The 16,189-nt window shown below is 35.6% G+C and overlaps 1 protein-coding gene across 1 annotated transcript in view; it reads left to right on the forward strand.

Moving 5' to 3' along the window:
- NKAIN2 (Na+/K+ transporting ATPase interacting 2) overlaps positions 1–16,189 on the forward strand; it is a gene marked incomplete at its 5' end in the record, with an annotated part of 529,971 nt that overhangs the window by 322,525 nt on the left and 191,257 nt on the right. The gene's annotated exons all lie outside the window — the stretch shown is intronic.

Consider the following 16,189-nt stretch of genomic DNA (forward strand, 5'->3'; position numbering starts at 1 on the left):
GTTTTCAAAATTCTTCCATATTTCAGAATGCTGTTTGCTACAGGGTCTGTCTTAAGGTAAGAAAAGGAGGACGTAATGCAGAGATGAAAGAGCATTTCCTACCTCTCCGTGTTTTTTAGCATAGATTCAGATAGAGTTCAAATGTAAATAGAGTTCAAATGAAAACTCAAATGAGAACTCACAATGCAGTAGAAAGTCTAATCAGCCATACTTATGGCAAATAATGTCTAACACTGTGCCAAAATTAATTGTGTATGTAATGAGAATACTGCAATAATGGTCTAGGTGATGGAGCAATGGCATGTCACATCTATGGTCATTTAAATCTAACCTGAGGTTTTAACCACAATTAGAAGAGTGGTTTAGGGTTATTACCTGTTAGGCAGTAGTCCCCCATTATCCTTAATAAAGAGAACATAATTTATCACAATCAGGCTTAATTGGCAATTCTCAGTCTGTGTTCAGCAGAGTATCAGGACTAAGACAGGATGGACAATCACTTTATTCCCTTCATCCTCAAAGGTGATGTGCCTCAGCTCAGTGATAAACAGCATGAGGATCTCATGTTAAAAAATAAAAATTATAAATTCGGAATCAGTATCTGTCACATATTTCATTCTTCAAGTCAGGGATTCTATGCAGTTCAGTTACGAGACGTGACACTTTGAAGATATCTCAAAGTGTATTACATTAGATATGTTGAGAAGTTATCATTTCTTCTTGGGGTTAAACACAGTATTCACTTGCAGGTGCTGTTCTCACCAACAATCCATTTCCATTACACCAGGATCACCCCTTTCAGCCTCTGTAAGAACACTTGTTAAACATCAGAAGCTTATATTCAATCCGTAAGAAAAGTAAAAATAGACACAGATGTGCTGAATGTAGCCACATATTTTGATAAGCATTGTTTATGCCAGATTGTACTGTTTTGTAAATTTATGGAATGAGAAAGGAATAATCTCCCTCAAAGCACATAAATGCAACATAGTGCAGTAGCTGAAGAAAGTTATATAATGAAGAATCAATATTTTACTCTTTCACTGTTGACATAAGATCTGTGTCTCAAAATGTGCTGGTTTTGACCTATGAGCAATGGAGAATTTAAACAGTCTCTTCAGTGCAGTAACAATGCAATGCATTTATACAGCATCTTCCCTGAAAGAGTCGCAAGGGGCCTATCTGTGATCTTTCAACATGTCAAGCATACTGGATCTGACTAATTTCTTATGTGCTGAAAGGAAAAATGAATGTTGTTTAGGTCTCCTAGACAACAGACTATGCTTCAATAACAAACTATGCAATAGGTATTTCGCTGATTCAAATCTGAAATTCAATTTAGGAGTGAAATAACATGAGCATCTGAGATTGCTTTACTGGGCTGCTTCAGATGGACAAATAAAACTCAGCCAGGCTTCAGTACTATTCAGTTCAAATAGTATTTTTTTAAGAGATATCTAGGCAGAAATATCTCTCCTCCGTTTTCCTTATAGAAAAAATAATTCCATTAATTTTAGTGTATTGGTCGTTTTTATAACAGTGATTTTGCTTTGTGTAAATTATATTTTCCAAATGGGCAAAAGCTTACCATAAACCAACAACTAGTAATGTATTTATCTGTGGCTCTTTAAATATTATTTTCTAAAAAATATATTATTCCTCTTTTAGACCCTTACAAATAGTTTTACTTTGCCAATAAATATCTGCTGTCCTCAATTGCCAACTCAGGTAGCAGAGTAAAATTAATTAGACTGAAACTTTTGTAACTGGCTACAGAAATGGAAATATTATTCACAGAAATTAAAAAAGAAGTAATTAAATCATCAGTGCTTTCCTATATACTGCTGATGACATCTTTAAAATCACAATTATGAAAAACCCTCCGTGTGATTTCTAGCATATATGTTATCATATATAAATATTGTTCTGCGGTGTTGATTTGAGTAAAACCACATGGATTAAGTAACTGAATGAACTGATTTTCAGCCACATCAGATATCAGGTGAAAATCCAGTTAGTGGAGGCAAATTTAGCTTTTTTCCAGGACTACTTCTTGAGGAAAGAGGGGGAAAAAAAAGAATGAAAATGCTCCGAATTATAAACAATGTGGTCAATTCTGTAATAGTATTTTATCCTAAAGAAATCAATTTTCTATGTGAGTTGTTGAATTTTGGCATTGGAAACTCATTCAGAGGCTCCATTCTGACTATTACATAATGCTAAAGTAACATTAAAAAAGTTGGTTTCTCTGAAAATTAGTATTTGAGGTCCCTCAGATTAAGAAAAACATTTTATAATTTGCCACCCAAGTAATATTGCTTCTTGTCTATCAAGAAAAATAATGAGTTTGCTTCTTAATTCATTAATTGCTTTTAAAATTTGTCATAGCCACAACCTCTAAAGTTTAAAAATATTCATTCAAGAATCCATAAAATTTAAATTATACCTTTATAAAATTAGATGGACTTGACAAGTAATCTTTAATTTAAAACACTATATGTGAATATATAAGTAGATATGCTGTTTTGTAAATTAAAACGTAACACAGATGGGCATTTTAGCAAGTAATCTGAATAGAAAACAGACCTCTTTTTACTGCCAGTTCTTATTTTCAGAAGCACATAGTTGCTATATTTACACGTCTGAGACAATACTGATAAAAAATAATTAGATAATTGTAATTAAAAGGTATCTTTTTTCTCTCATTAAAAGCCTTGACATATCTTTCTAGAGCAGCTGTTTGGCTGTCAAAATTGGCCATGTAGCTTTTTCCTGTTAAGAAGTGTTTGCAAGAATCTTTTTACTGCTGAAATTAGTTTGAAATTTTTTTCAGCTGTTTCATCTCAATGTTAACTGCACTGCAGTTATCCGTAGGAATTAAATGTAAATTATCTGGTTTATATCATTTTAATTGAAAAGTATGTGCACTTTAAAATGAGAAATGGAAGATAAAGTCAGAATAAGAGATAAAATTTAAGCCAAGTAATCTTGCAACTATAAATTGTTAGTAACTTTTTAGATGAGATTGCTTTGAGATATACATATAAAAATGGACATTTTTTCTTCCCTCATACTGATTTTCATAGTAGTATAATTCTGTGGTATTTGAAGGATTTTTTATAAAAGCATATCTCAAGCTTCTGTGCCATAAACCCCTGACAAGATGAAAAGTAAATGCATATAGCTTCAGTGGGACTCTCTCGTGGTATTTTGATATGGGACTGCATTTGTGTGGGAAGGGGTGGGGAAGGATAGGATGTGGGATCAGTGTCTAAGTAAGGAGACCCCAGTGAGTTAAGGATTGCAAAGGATGACAGACTGTCAAGTCACTGACAGTTGCCCCCACCTGTTATGATCCGATTATTAAAAGACGCCTCTACCCGAATTAAGGTGCAGGCAAGATCATATGCTGAATTCAATAGTATGGATTTTATTTAACAGCAAATGTGAGGTAGAGTGAAAGAAATAGGAAAAAAAATGGGGGCCAGAGGGGTGCGGTAGGGAGGGAGAGAGAGAGAGAGAGATGGAGAGATCAGGCAGAAGATATTTACCTCCCATGGATCCCGTGGCATGCTGCTGGTCCTCTTTCACCCTGGTCTTCTCAGTGGTGGGAGTCCCAGAGTTGTTCTTCTAGTGGTACTATATTTATACAGTTCAAGTTCTGGGTATCCACGGGGTGCTTGCAGATGTTCCTACAACATGGGCTCACATGGGCGTAAGCACTTGTTTCCTCTCTGAGTCTGCACACTGGTTATTTTTGTCTGGTGCGCTAACCAAATCTTCACCTCCATTAGGGCAGGAATTAGAACCTTCCTGATGTTGCCATCTGTGCTTCTCTCAAGTTTCTGCTGTGGTGGCTTATAGCTCCTTCTGTGACCTTGACAGTGGTTTGAGACAGGCAACTGCATGCTTTAAATCCTTACACCATCCCATGGGAGAGCTGTTGCTTGACCTGGACTGTAAAAATGCTCTGCATTCTTATGCAGTTTCCGTGTTCACAGCTGTGTCAGAGGCTCTTGATGCATAAGAGCAGATCAGTCTGTAACCTACTAAGTGTTGAAAGCTGGAAGAATGCACCAGAGAATGACTGGATACCTGTGTGCACATGTTCTCTTCTGAAGCTTCTGAAGCTGCTCTATGTCATAAAAAGAGACACCGGAGGCTCTTACTGTTGAGTGTGGTATGGATGGAAAGAATTTGTTTGCACTCTCTGGAAACTGAGACCTCAGAGCCATAATGTATATTTAGTTGCCCAAATGCTATTAAAGGCTTTTTCAAGGTAGAAGGCTTTTGCAGTAGCACAGTCTTCATCTCATATTGGCATGACTTAAATTGTGTCAGGTTATACTTAATGACAGACTGTTAGAAGAACTTCAGAGTACACATGGTTTAAGTACTGACATTTGGCCACAGATGCCACTGCGAGATCCCAAATCGCCATTGCAAATATCTAGAGTATTAATGGGGAATTAAATCTCTATACCAGTAAAAGATGGACCCTGTGAACTGCTTCTCTTTTATAACAGCTGCATTTCTGCCAACTGCCTCTTCTTTCCAGCGAGGAGCTATAAAAGCGAACTGTCCTTGCCATTTGGAGAAGATGTCGACAGGAGGTAGATGCAGCGATCCCTGCGTATTTATGGCATCAATTCTTTCCCATCAGATCACACATGAATAAGTGACTAACTGCCAAATGCCATTCTCCAGAATGGAGATATTTAGACAGTGCTGGAGAAGTCTAGTCTGGATCCCTAAAACAGCAAAACTCAGTGTGTCATCTCTGCATAAGAATGAGCTTAAATAGTATTAAACCCAAGTTTATTACTGAACAAAGTAAATGGGCTTAAATAAGGTGTTAAAATTAATGTTTACACTTTACAGGTGAACTTCTATCATAGGTCTTCCTGTCCCTAAGTAAAACAGATGTGTAGACCTGATAAATACCATCTACCAAGTGAAAGCTGTGTTTTCTCAGTGCTAAATCTGGGTGTGAGATGTGTATGTAGCTGTAATGCTTGGCACACCAAGCAGGTGGCCAAACAAAGCTCTGCAGGTGTCAGTATATGAAATTTACAATGGTGGTCGATCTAAACAGCTGAGAACTCCTGCAACACCCAGGCAGTGAAGCAGCACCTGAGTTCTTCAGGCCATTGTACTTTAAATGCTGTAGTATGTTTTCAGATTAATAATAAACGGTTTTGCATGAATGAGAGTAATGTGAATGATAATAGCTGAAAAGCTGTATTGCAAGGTAGGTACAGTTTCCATGGAAGTCCTTGATGCTAGCATGCTAGTTACTAGGAGTTATTACATAGCATGTGCCAGACAGTGCCATGTAGCCATTAGGCACTTCAAATGACACTACAGAGACAGCTATTGGAGAGAAAAAATGGCAGTATCCTTAGGCTGCACAAAGTGAAATGGTGGTTGTCCACTGGAAGCAAGGTCACGCTCCTTACAGGAATTTATGTAGTTTCTCTTTTGGTGTACAGCATTGCAAAGTGTAAAAGCTAAAGCTCCTCCCTGATCTCACTTTCTGTGTAGCCTGTGTTGCCTCTTAAACAACTGTAACTTTTCAGTGAAGAGAGAAACAACTCCTTAGAAGAAGAGTTTTAGAAATAAAAATGGCAAACATTTCACACTGTGTAGAGGTGTGATATGCTACAAGTAATCTTGGAAGAAATGCAGTAGTGGGCAGAGTGCAGGTGGAATGTTCAGAACTGTATGTGTAATTCACACTTAGTGTGGTGGGTACTATAAAAAAAGATCAACACATAAACTGGAAGGCAGATGGAATTCATCACATATCTCTGCCATTTGTCACCTGAATATCACCAGGATGTATAGAATGCATCTGTATAACTTAATCTTATTTTCCTTCTAAAAACACACATGCTAAATGCATATTAATTTCTATACACAGAACTAGAAGTGTTTTGTGTAAAATATGCTGGGAAGTTTTAACTGGAGATAACATGCACAGTGCCAGAACAAAATGCATCTTTTCCAGGATCACGTTGACTCCTCATCGAGAGATCTGTCATATCAGTGCTTCATTTTGGGTAGCTCGTTCTGTTGAAATGTACAATAATGACCTAACCTGTAATAAAAAAAAAATACAAGACAACAAAACAATTAATAGTAGCAATCATCATCACATCCTTGTTAAATATATTATGCTTCCTTTCCATAGCCAGGCCAAATGCTGTTTTCTGACAAGTAAATATTCTGGTTTTGCAATTTGATTGACATCTGCAGTGGAGTCCTAAAAGGATGAGGAATGATTGTGGTATCTATGTATGTTCTTGCTATGGTAAATAAAAAGTGGCCTTCAGGCCTTTGATATGATATTGAAAAATGACCTATTAAAGGGGAACAGTAGGAATTTGAATTGCAGGATAAAATTTTCAGTTTTCTGAGAGGCACCTTTCTGCTAGTTTAAATTGTAAACATCTGAAAATCCAGTGGAAATTGATGTTATATTTACTGTGTAGCAGTCACTTTAATATGCTTGCCTTGAAGCCTCCAAAGCAAAATCCTGTGTATTAATCCTATGGCTTCAGAAAAGCAGGGAGAAAAATAACCATTGATGCTTATAAATATGAAGCCTGCAAAGTAAAAGAAATTTATAAAGAAAACCTTGAACAATTCCTACTGCAACATCAGCCCAATTTCATTCTGAGCTGTTGAGCCAGAAATGTGAGAAAATGAAGTGACTGAAGCCTGTCAGAAAGGAAAAACAGCTAGTGGAGTGATGATATGAATCCACTATCTTCACTGCATTGGTTAAAACTGTTACTATTCAGGTGAATTGAAACCTTCACAGAAGCCATGGTGGAGAGGAGCACAATAAAAAGTTGTTTATCATTTGTAATTCAGTAGGACTCTGAAGTAAGGAACTGATCTCTTCTCTTTTTTTGCTTCAACTGGTTTATATTAGATGGCTTATAGGAAGAAATACATATCATGTACTTTTCTGCCAATAAATGCCTTGGTTTATAGAACACATTAGCAATCAGATTAGGCAAAATCTACAGCAAGGCTAAACTTTCCAAATACAGCTCTCCCTTATTGGTATATCATATATCTTGAGTTCATCCAGTTTGAGCAAAAGAGTGCATCACATTTAGCCTCGTTTGAAGATGAAGCTGAACCTCGAAAATACCACAGGTTTCAACACACTCTGGTCTCTCCCGGTCCAAATTGATACTGATATTTCATCCCAATTGTGACAGAAAACAGTCCTTTTTCATGTTAAAAAAAAAAAAAAAAATTAAAAATTTGTTCAGGATTTTAAACTCTTTGTTTTTGTTGGTGTTCAGGCTTTTTGATTTGTTTTTTTACAGTTCTTTGGGGTTTGTTTTTTGGTTTTGTGGTTTTTTTGTGAGAAGACAGCAATTTTTAATAAACCTTCATTTTTATAGCATTTCACAGCTTGTGGACAGATTAACTGATCACCCCTGGGATGCTCCTGAGGTGCAGATGACTGCTGGGGGGAGGCATTTACATGGAGCTTTTTTCCTGACTCAGAGCTGAGTACTTAATCTGAGTCTCCCACATTTCAGTCACACCTCCTACAGACACAGTCACTTGGTGCTTGTGAGTAGGTCTTCCCAGCAACTTGAGTAGGAACTTCTCCATTTCAAATAGATAATTCAGGGAAGTTATTTCAAAAGTTAGATTTTTCCTGGTCTGCCTTCATTACAAAGAAGATAGTATTGCCATAAAAATCTTGTTGTAATAACATTATTAAATATATTATTTATGGCAGGCCAGGACCTGTAACTATCAGGCATGTGGAAAATGCTCAAACAGACTAAAAGAATTATCCAAAATTGGAGGCTTGTCAGGAATCTGACACACATTTAAGTGAGATTCAACAAAACGCTATAATAAATCTTTCTGCTTCCTTAATATGAAATAAGGCCTGTAGTTTACAAAATTCCACAAAGAATGATTTGGATATACTCTCAGGAACAGAGAAAACCCCTGCTCTGCCACTCATGTATGCATAGTAGCAGATTCACTGAAGCTTAAGTGTAAAATAATGATTTCTTCCAACAGTTCTTAAATTCAGTTGACACTATTTCAAATTCATGAAGTTAAATTAATTCAGAATCCTTTCTGTCTCTCAATCAGTTATAAAACAAAATATAAATTTTATTCCTGATGCCTCAAAAAATATGAAAGTGAACAAAAACTGCCTTCTAATTTATATGAAACTGATTTGAAATGTGACTTGTAGTAGTAGCATTTGTCAAAGTATCCTCAGCCTGAGAAAATCAACAAAACCACTATATTCTGGTATGTTACTGTCTTGTTTCTACTGAAAAGCTTTCAAAAATTGGGGGAGAAATCCCCGGTGATTTTTCGAGGTAACATCCCTTTAGCAGTAGAGAACTCAGCTTTTTCTATATGTTTTAGCTTCTCTGACATCATTGCAGAGGAGACATGAAAATTTCAGGAGATATTTATTAAATTATTAGAATACAAACTGTGTTTTGAGTTTGCAATACGATGTTAAAAAAGTCAGTAACTGTTCAGGGCTTTGGATGAAAGGAAATTTTATTTCAAATGGCATCAATTAACAGTACCATGTGATTTCAGTACGTAATCTTTATGGAATAAGATTGTGAGTAACACAGCATTCTCTGATATACATTTATTTAATTAATTATGATTATTTAGAATTTCTTAACTTATGATTAAGAAAGGTCTCTCTAGCATTTTTTAGGTTGTTGATAGTTTCTTTTACTGCTTAAAATTGTTTGTGTCATTGCAGTTAACTCTATCCATCCTTACGCAAAGCTTTTCAAGAATAGCAGAGAAATATCAGTCCTACTAATGCAAATTCATATATCAGACCTAAAGCCAAAACAAACCAGCTGTTGCACATTTGTAGTTTATATCTGCTGCACCTGAATGTAATTAAATGCAAATTGCTAGTTAAAACCAAAGTACTGATAAAAGAATACCCCTTCGAAGTAGTTTCCTTAGTCACAAAATTTAGCAGGTTTTTGCAAGACCTTAAAGATAAAAAATAGCCAAAAAGAAAGCCTGATCAGGAACTTGAATCCTGTTGATTCTTTTCTCATCAGCTGACCTTACTTCAGTAATTTAAGAAACTCATTACCACAATGAGTTATTCCCATGTTAGCAGCAGGTAGCAAAAACTGCATTGCTCTCCTTCACAGACTCTGGAATGTTAGTCATATACTTCAGTGGTGCTGCTCCTTTTCCAACAAATACTGGTTAACCTTAGGGGAAGTTCAAGATGTTTGTACATAGCCCTAACTGTTCATCATCTCATTTCCTTCAAGACAGCTTTTCAGTCTCTGCATTGCCATGTTTCCTGTGGTTAGTTACCTGTCCCGTGGCTCGTGAGGTGGAAGTCACGTGCTATTCATACTGCTCGCCTTGTGTTTCTGGAATTGATCCTCCATGGATAAGTGTGACTACTTTTAGAACCTGACATAAGATGTGAGCCATGTCAAGTTTTTACTTTATATCCCTTACCATTTAGATTCCTGATTTTTTTTTTTTTTTTCAATACTTTGATCCTTCCAGGAGGTAGGGCTTGCTGCAAGGGATCTCACAATAAAGTATTCCCTATCATAGAAAAAAAAAGCCTGTTGTAATTTTCTTGATGGTTAAATCCTTTAAAGATCCCAGATCATGTAATGGGAGTTTTATAAATATGGATTTTAGTAATTAAAATTAAAATTATTTAGAATCCGTGCTGCGGTATAAGTTTAGCATGAAAATTCTTAGTGCATGCGAAGCAAGAAGAAAGAACGAGTCAGTCACAACAGAGATCATGGGAAAAATGGAAGTTTCATTCAGAGAAACATCAATATTTGATTTGATCTGAAGCAGTTGCTAGTGGCCTTTGAGAGAAATGCTTCTTATTATTAAGCCTGCCCCAACCACTTGTACCAGTGCAGGTGATACCTTCCAATAGATCAGGTGGATTAGAGTTGAGTGGGAAGAGCAAATCTTCCAAATCTGGGTTTCTTATCACCTATATTTGGAGATGGTATTCATCTTCTTTATATTTATCTACCTCATGTAAGATATAAGAATGAAAAAATCTCTGCAAATGCACATTTTGTCTGTGTCTGTGGTTAGGCAGTGCCTGTTACAGCAGAACAAGCAGACTTATTTCTCCCTGTGTATCCTCATGGATTCAGCTAATCGCTCTTTTAAGAACAGTCTGAACAAGAATTTGCTTCCATTCTATTTTGTTTGGTTGCCTATAATAAACATTTCTTCTGTAAGTTTCCGTGGTGGCTTTTCTAGTCCATTGAAAATTCTGGTATTCAAAGAACCTAGTAGCAATGAATTCCACAGATTAAATGCATGGAGTAAAAAGAAAGTACTTAATTTTTGTTTTGTTTTGTTTTGTTTTGTTTCAAATTCATTTAGGAATCCTAGTAGGAGATATAAGGAAAAAAATAATTTGCTATTCTCTTCTTCATCCTATCTCTCACTGTGTACAACTTTCTAGCCCCATTTTCTCCAGGCTGTAGAGTCACAGCCTATCAACTTTTCCTGCCACAGTTATAGCTTCTTCTCTTATGGAAGCCATTCCACTTGTTTGATTAGCCTTATCCCATTTTCTGCATTTTTTCAAGGTCTTCTTTCACCTTCATATACTTGAAGATCAGCTAAGTAGAGCTGTGCATATTTAAGGCTATGGCTTTAAAGTGAAATTGTGACATTTTGGGTTGTTGTCTATTCTAATACATTCTAGCACTTCATTTTGTCTTTTAAGCACCTCTGAGTGCTGAGATTTGAAAAACTATCCCCCAAGTCCTCTTTCTAGACCAGAAGAACTAGAAATACACAGCTTAAAAGCTACTGTCAGGTTTTATCAACACTGAATTTAATCTGTCATTTCATTGATCAGTTATTCAGCATTGCAGTGTCTTGCAACTCTGTTGCCTGTCTCTGTTCCAGTTCTGACTGTCCTGATTTTTTTTTCTAGTGTAGAAATTAGGAAAAGTTTAGAAGTGTCAAATATTCACATATACTACTTGTGCTCATTCATCAGCGAATGTAATAAAGTTCAGGTGAGTTGTTTCTAGTATATCATGTACGGATTTACTTTATCACTTTATTCTAAAATCTATTCTATTGGCTTTCCAGTCTGACATTTTATAGTCATACCCAAAAGGGAAAAAAAAGGAAAAAAAGGAAAGAAAAAAAATCCTTGTAGTAATCATCGTTAGAAAGAAAAGATTAGTCTTGTTTTTCTGCTGTGATCTTGTCTTCTCTTAGTGCTCATACAACACACTGACATCTATAGGCACTGAAGGTATTTGTCTGGTTCAGCTCTTCTAATGAATCTGAACAAAAGGGTTTTTTTCAGAGTTTAATGCATTTACAAAATACACTCTCTCTTTGGCCTGTGTTGTCATCCTTTTGCAATTAAATTCCCAGTTATTATACCAGTTATTATATTCTTTCTGTTCTTCTAGTCTGGACATGAATTACAAGTTCTTAATGATATCTTTTGCTGCAGATAACAACTTCTACTTTTTTTTTTTTTTTGGTTCTGTTTAAAATCTTAATGATGAGTGTTCTTGCAATAATACTCTTAGGGGGCCATACAAAGTCACTCAAATTCATGCACAGCAGAGAGCAAGCCAAGAATAAATCACACCACAGGTCCTGGATTGATGCACCACACCGTTACCTAATGGCTAATGTAGACATACTCATTGTTTACTTTGAATCTCCTTCCTGTGATTTGAACACTTCCCATGAAAACAGCAAGCATTTTGTGTCTTAAGTTTTACCTTTTCATTTGCTTTTATAAAACATCCTTACTTTCTCTTTTAGAAATTTTTACCCTGTAGGTTTTATGTTTTTAATGTGTTCCTTCAAGGATGCAGATAATGAATATTTTACCATGACTATTATAAGATAGCTCTTATAGCCATTATGCCTTAAATCAGATTCTTCACAGCTGTACCATTTACCACAAAAAGCTAAATAGAGTGTATATATGTATGTATATCTCTCTATCTATCTATATATGTATAGATGTATAGATATAAAATAAAAATTTAATTAGTTGAAAAAAATAATTTACCTAGCAATGGAATAGATCAAAGACTGAGGATTCTACATTAAAAATTAGGTATAAAGTCTGCTAAAATGGTAGAACATCTTCAAAGGAAAAAATAATTTAATAAAAGCAGTTACACATTCATCTACTACAGGAAAAATCCTAAATCCATCATAAATATAACTGCTATTATTATATGATGGAACAGTGAAAAGCAGATGGACCTTATTTGCAATAATGTAGCTGGGCTGAAGTTATTTTTCTGCCTCTCTTCCTGCATTAATAATGACAGGTGGTGTTGAAGATAATTTTAACCAGATTAGGATGAGCTGTAGTTCAAATTCAAAGACTTTTTCCCAGCTTCTCATACTTGGTATACGACTGAACATTACTTTTAAATGCAATTCTTCAAAAACAGCATTTGAAGATTTATGTGTGTGGGAGCTGATGAGGTGCTTGCTTTTTCTGAAAAGAATTCTTTGAAAAACTTAAAAAGGACATATTTCAAAAAAAGGTTCTTCTGACTTTCATGTGAAGATATCTATTTTGATATGAAAATGCTTGTAAATGGAATTTCCAAATAGCAGAGTTCCTCTTTCTGAAAAAAGGATCACAAACTAGGTGGAGAACAAAAAAGAACCCTGTGCTTAGTTTAGACCTTGCAAGCTGACAAGGTAGTGTATTAATTGCAATCTGCTTGCAAGGCAGTATTTCTTCTTTTTAAGAAAAAATGTATATACATTTATGTGGTACTTGGTTTACCTCACAGCTCAGTGAGTTACCTTCAAAGCTACCACAGCCCTTGAAGAGAATTTCAGTTTCTTACTCACATTCTTTGAGTTTCACCTTCTGCGTTATGTGTATTTATGCATATGAATGTATGCAGATATATGCAAATGAGTGCATATGTTCAAACTTTCTGTAGTTGTTTAACTGTATGTAGTGGGAAAAAAAGTACTATGGTGCTCAGTTTATAACTTAAGTAGGTAAAGAAATGCTTTGTGAAAGGGTTTACTCATAGCAGCCCTATTCAGCTGAATGAAAATATATATTAGTGAAATATTAGAGAATTTGTGCTTTCTGACATTTCTTTGTGAGGAAAAGTTTCATTTTATGAAAAGCGGTGTGTTTTCAAACTGCAGATATAAATAAAACCAAAAAAATGCATTGAGTCCAGTCACAAATTTTTTTTTGAATGATGTCTGAATTACCAGGCTTCAGTAGTTGAAAAAATGGTAGCTACTAATGGTAGGTATTTATTTGATCATTTCAAAAGATTGCTTGGGAAAAACAGTACAAAGAACTGTGGCAATAGACCATGTATCCACTCACAGAGTCTGAATAATTATAACTTCCGTGAATGTTTATTTATTCTGCCTGTTTAAACTAAGATTTGATGCAGTTTGATTCTGGCATCTGATGTACCTCTGCAAAAGTTTATATCTCTGCAAATACATTAGAGTAACAACAAGGTGCTGCCTCAGCATGTACTTGAATTCATTTTCGTCATCAAGAACCTGAGGGAAAGTTGGTGGCAGATTCCGCTGGAGCCCAGATTCCAGGGAGCCCAAAGCTGAAGATAAGGTCAAAGGCTCCTCATTTCTCCTGTTTGTAATCAGCTGACTCTCTTTGCTAACTGTTTTGCTCAGCCGAATTCTCATCCATACTTTCAGCAAGCTTTCAAACTGGTTAAAAATGCAGTTTAAGCAACAATGAGTCACATCATTAGTGAGTTTTTATCACCTGGGCTAGGGTTATACATACCCATGACTTTAGAAAATCCTTAGAAGACTCATAGTAATGCTCCCCCTTTTCAATGGGAGCTCACTGAGACCAATGAAAAATGATTTAGAAAACAAAGATGTTTCTCCCAAATCAATTCCTTGTCATAAAAAGGATCTGCATAAGACTTAGTTCTTTATTTAAAACACCTCATAGCATTTGAGGATTGCTCAAATCCAGTATTTCAACTTGGTATGAAGAATTTGGTAGATCTTTGTAACATGCTGTTAGGTCTCATGTGCACAGTGCAATTGCTTTGCACAGTAACCATTTTCAGACTTGGGCTTTATTAGTTACTCCCCAAGGTAGCAAGATAATTAGCAATACTGGTAGATATCTGCTGCTGAAACTGAAATGTTTGTCAGATGACATGCTGCATGTTAGCTTAAAATTTCATCCTTGATTCTATGACACTGTTATCTTGGTTCAATCAAATGCGATAAATCCAACTAATTTAACTAAACCACTGAATGAAGTTGTGCAGCTAATTTTATTGCAGTTTAAATGAGGCATTTTTCAATGTAGCATAAATTGACATCTGTTTAAGCTAAACTGAAACAAACTGCTTTTAAACTGAGTTATGCGTACACGATGGACTTTAACTAATTCACTTTATGAAAAAACCTTAAATTAATAACCCACAAATATCTTGTGTGAACAAAACTTTATTCTTCCTATAGAAGACTGATAAAAGATTATTAAATATGGTTTACACATCTTAATAGAAGAATGCAAAAGAAGTAACATTTTACACATGGTAATCCGAGCACATATGTACTTCACTGAAATATATCAGATAGAAAGTAAAGGGATAAAATAAACATTTGGTTTTGCTAGAATAAAATAGTAAGTGTAAACACTAGAAAAATATTTTGTGAGAAAACATAAATAAACTAATCAGCTCTCTGAAAAGTGATTCTATCATCAGGGAGAGGTAAGAATAAAATGTACAAAATATCTTGGTTCAGGTGATAGATTCTTCACTATAATGAAGATGTTGGAAGTGCAATGACTTGTTTATATTATCTAATGATCTACCTTCTTCTAACATCCTAGTTAAGTGTGATTTCTTTCAAACACAAACCTGAATACAGACTAACAAAGTTTTTAAGACAAACATTAAAAATAAACTGTTAATATTCTCCAAGCATGTGCCTCGCTTCTATCAAACTCCTGAGTAAAGAGAGACTTAAGCACATACTTATGGACTTCTTCCAACTGGGACTCTACACCACTACTATCTTTAACTACGTAACTACAGGTTCTCCTGTGTTGTAATGCAGTATGACTGAAAAATGAAATTGCTTTTGACTTCAGAATAACAGAGTACCTGGAAATATTTTTGTTACAGCAACCTGAGGCCTCTTTGTGGACAAGAGGCATTTGGAGTAGTATAGCTCTACTGCAAAAGAAGAACGTTTTCTACTGGTATAGATACCATTCATGGATCATACTTACAGGGAAATTGCATTGAAGATCACTTTCATCAGGCTCTTTTATATATATATATATATATTTTATATTTTCCTTCACTGTACTCTTGCCCAGCAAACATCAAACACATTTATTCTAGGCAGCTCCACAGCACTCTCACATGTGCCAAATGCAGCAAAGTGGATATCCTCATTGTGAGGAAAGAATAAAGAGATGCTTCACAAAAAAATCACAAACGCTTCATGTCTAGGGCCATGGAGTTGTTCAGACACAATTCATGACTTAGATTTATCTTGAAGCCTTCACTAGAGAAGCCCTGTCCTTGATATTGTCTTGCCAAGCAATCCAGATCTTCTGGAGTTGTTTACATGAGAAAAGTCTGAAGAAAGTGAAGGACAGCTTCTCAGCAAGACGAGAGTCTCCCCTCCTAAAAGAGGAGCCTGCCCTTGAAGAAGCATGGATCTGGAGGTTATACCAAGGCAGGTAAAGGCAGGACTGTAGCTGTATGTTATGATTGCTCTGTAAGACTGTATCAGACATTAGGGATGAAAGGGCCTGAGGCCGTAAGTCAGATCACCAAGAAATTTTGGTTGACTAGTGATGAGAAAACATTAAAAAAAAAGTCAAGATCCATCTTAAGTATTTACTGTGTTTTCATTGCAGAGGGCTGACATGGGATGTCTAACTCTTTTTTAACTGTGTGTTTTATTCAGGATAAAATGTTGCCAGAATTCAGTTATTTAAAAATAAATAAGCAGCAGCTTGAATGCAGATAAAGGTACCCAACTCAATTAGGAAGGATTTTTTTCCTCCAAGTCTGAAAGCAGGCATTATCCTTCTTTGATAGAAAAACACAGCTGTGCAATGCTGAGATACTGATGCGTTCTGCATTCAGCAGAT

This window comes from Corvus brachyrhynchos, unplaced genomic scaffold (genome assembly GCF_000691975.1).
Source record: "Corvus brachyrhynchos isolate BGI_N302 unplaced genomic scaffold, ASM69197v1 scaffold14, whole genome shotgun sequence".
NCBI lineage: Eukaryota > Metazoa > Chordata > Aves > Passeriformes > Corvidae > Corvus > Corvus brachyrhynchos.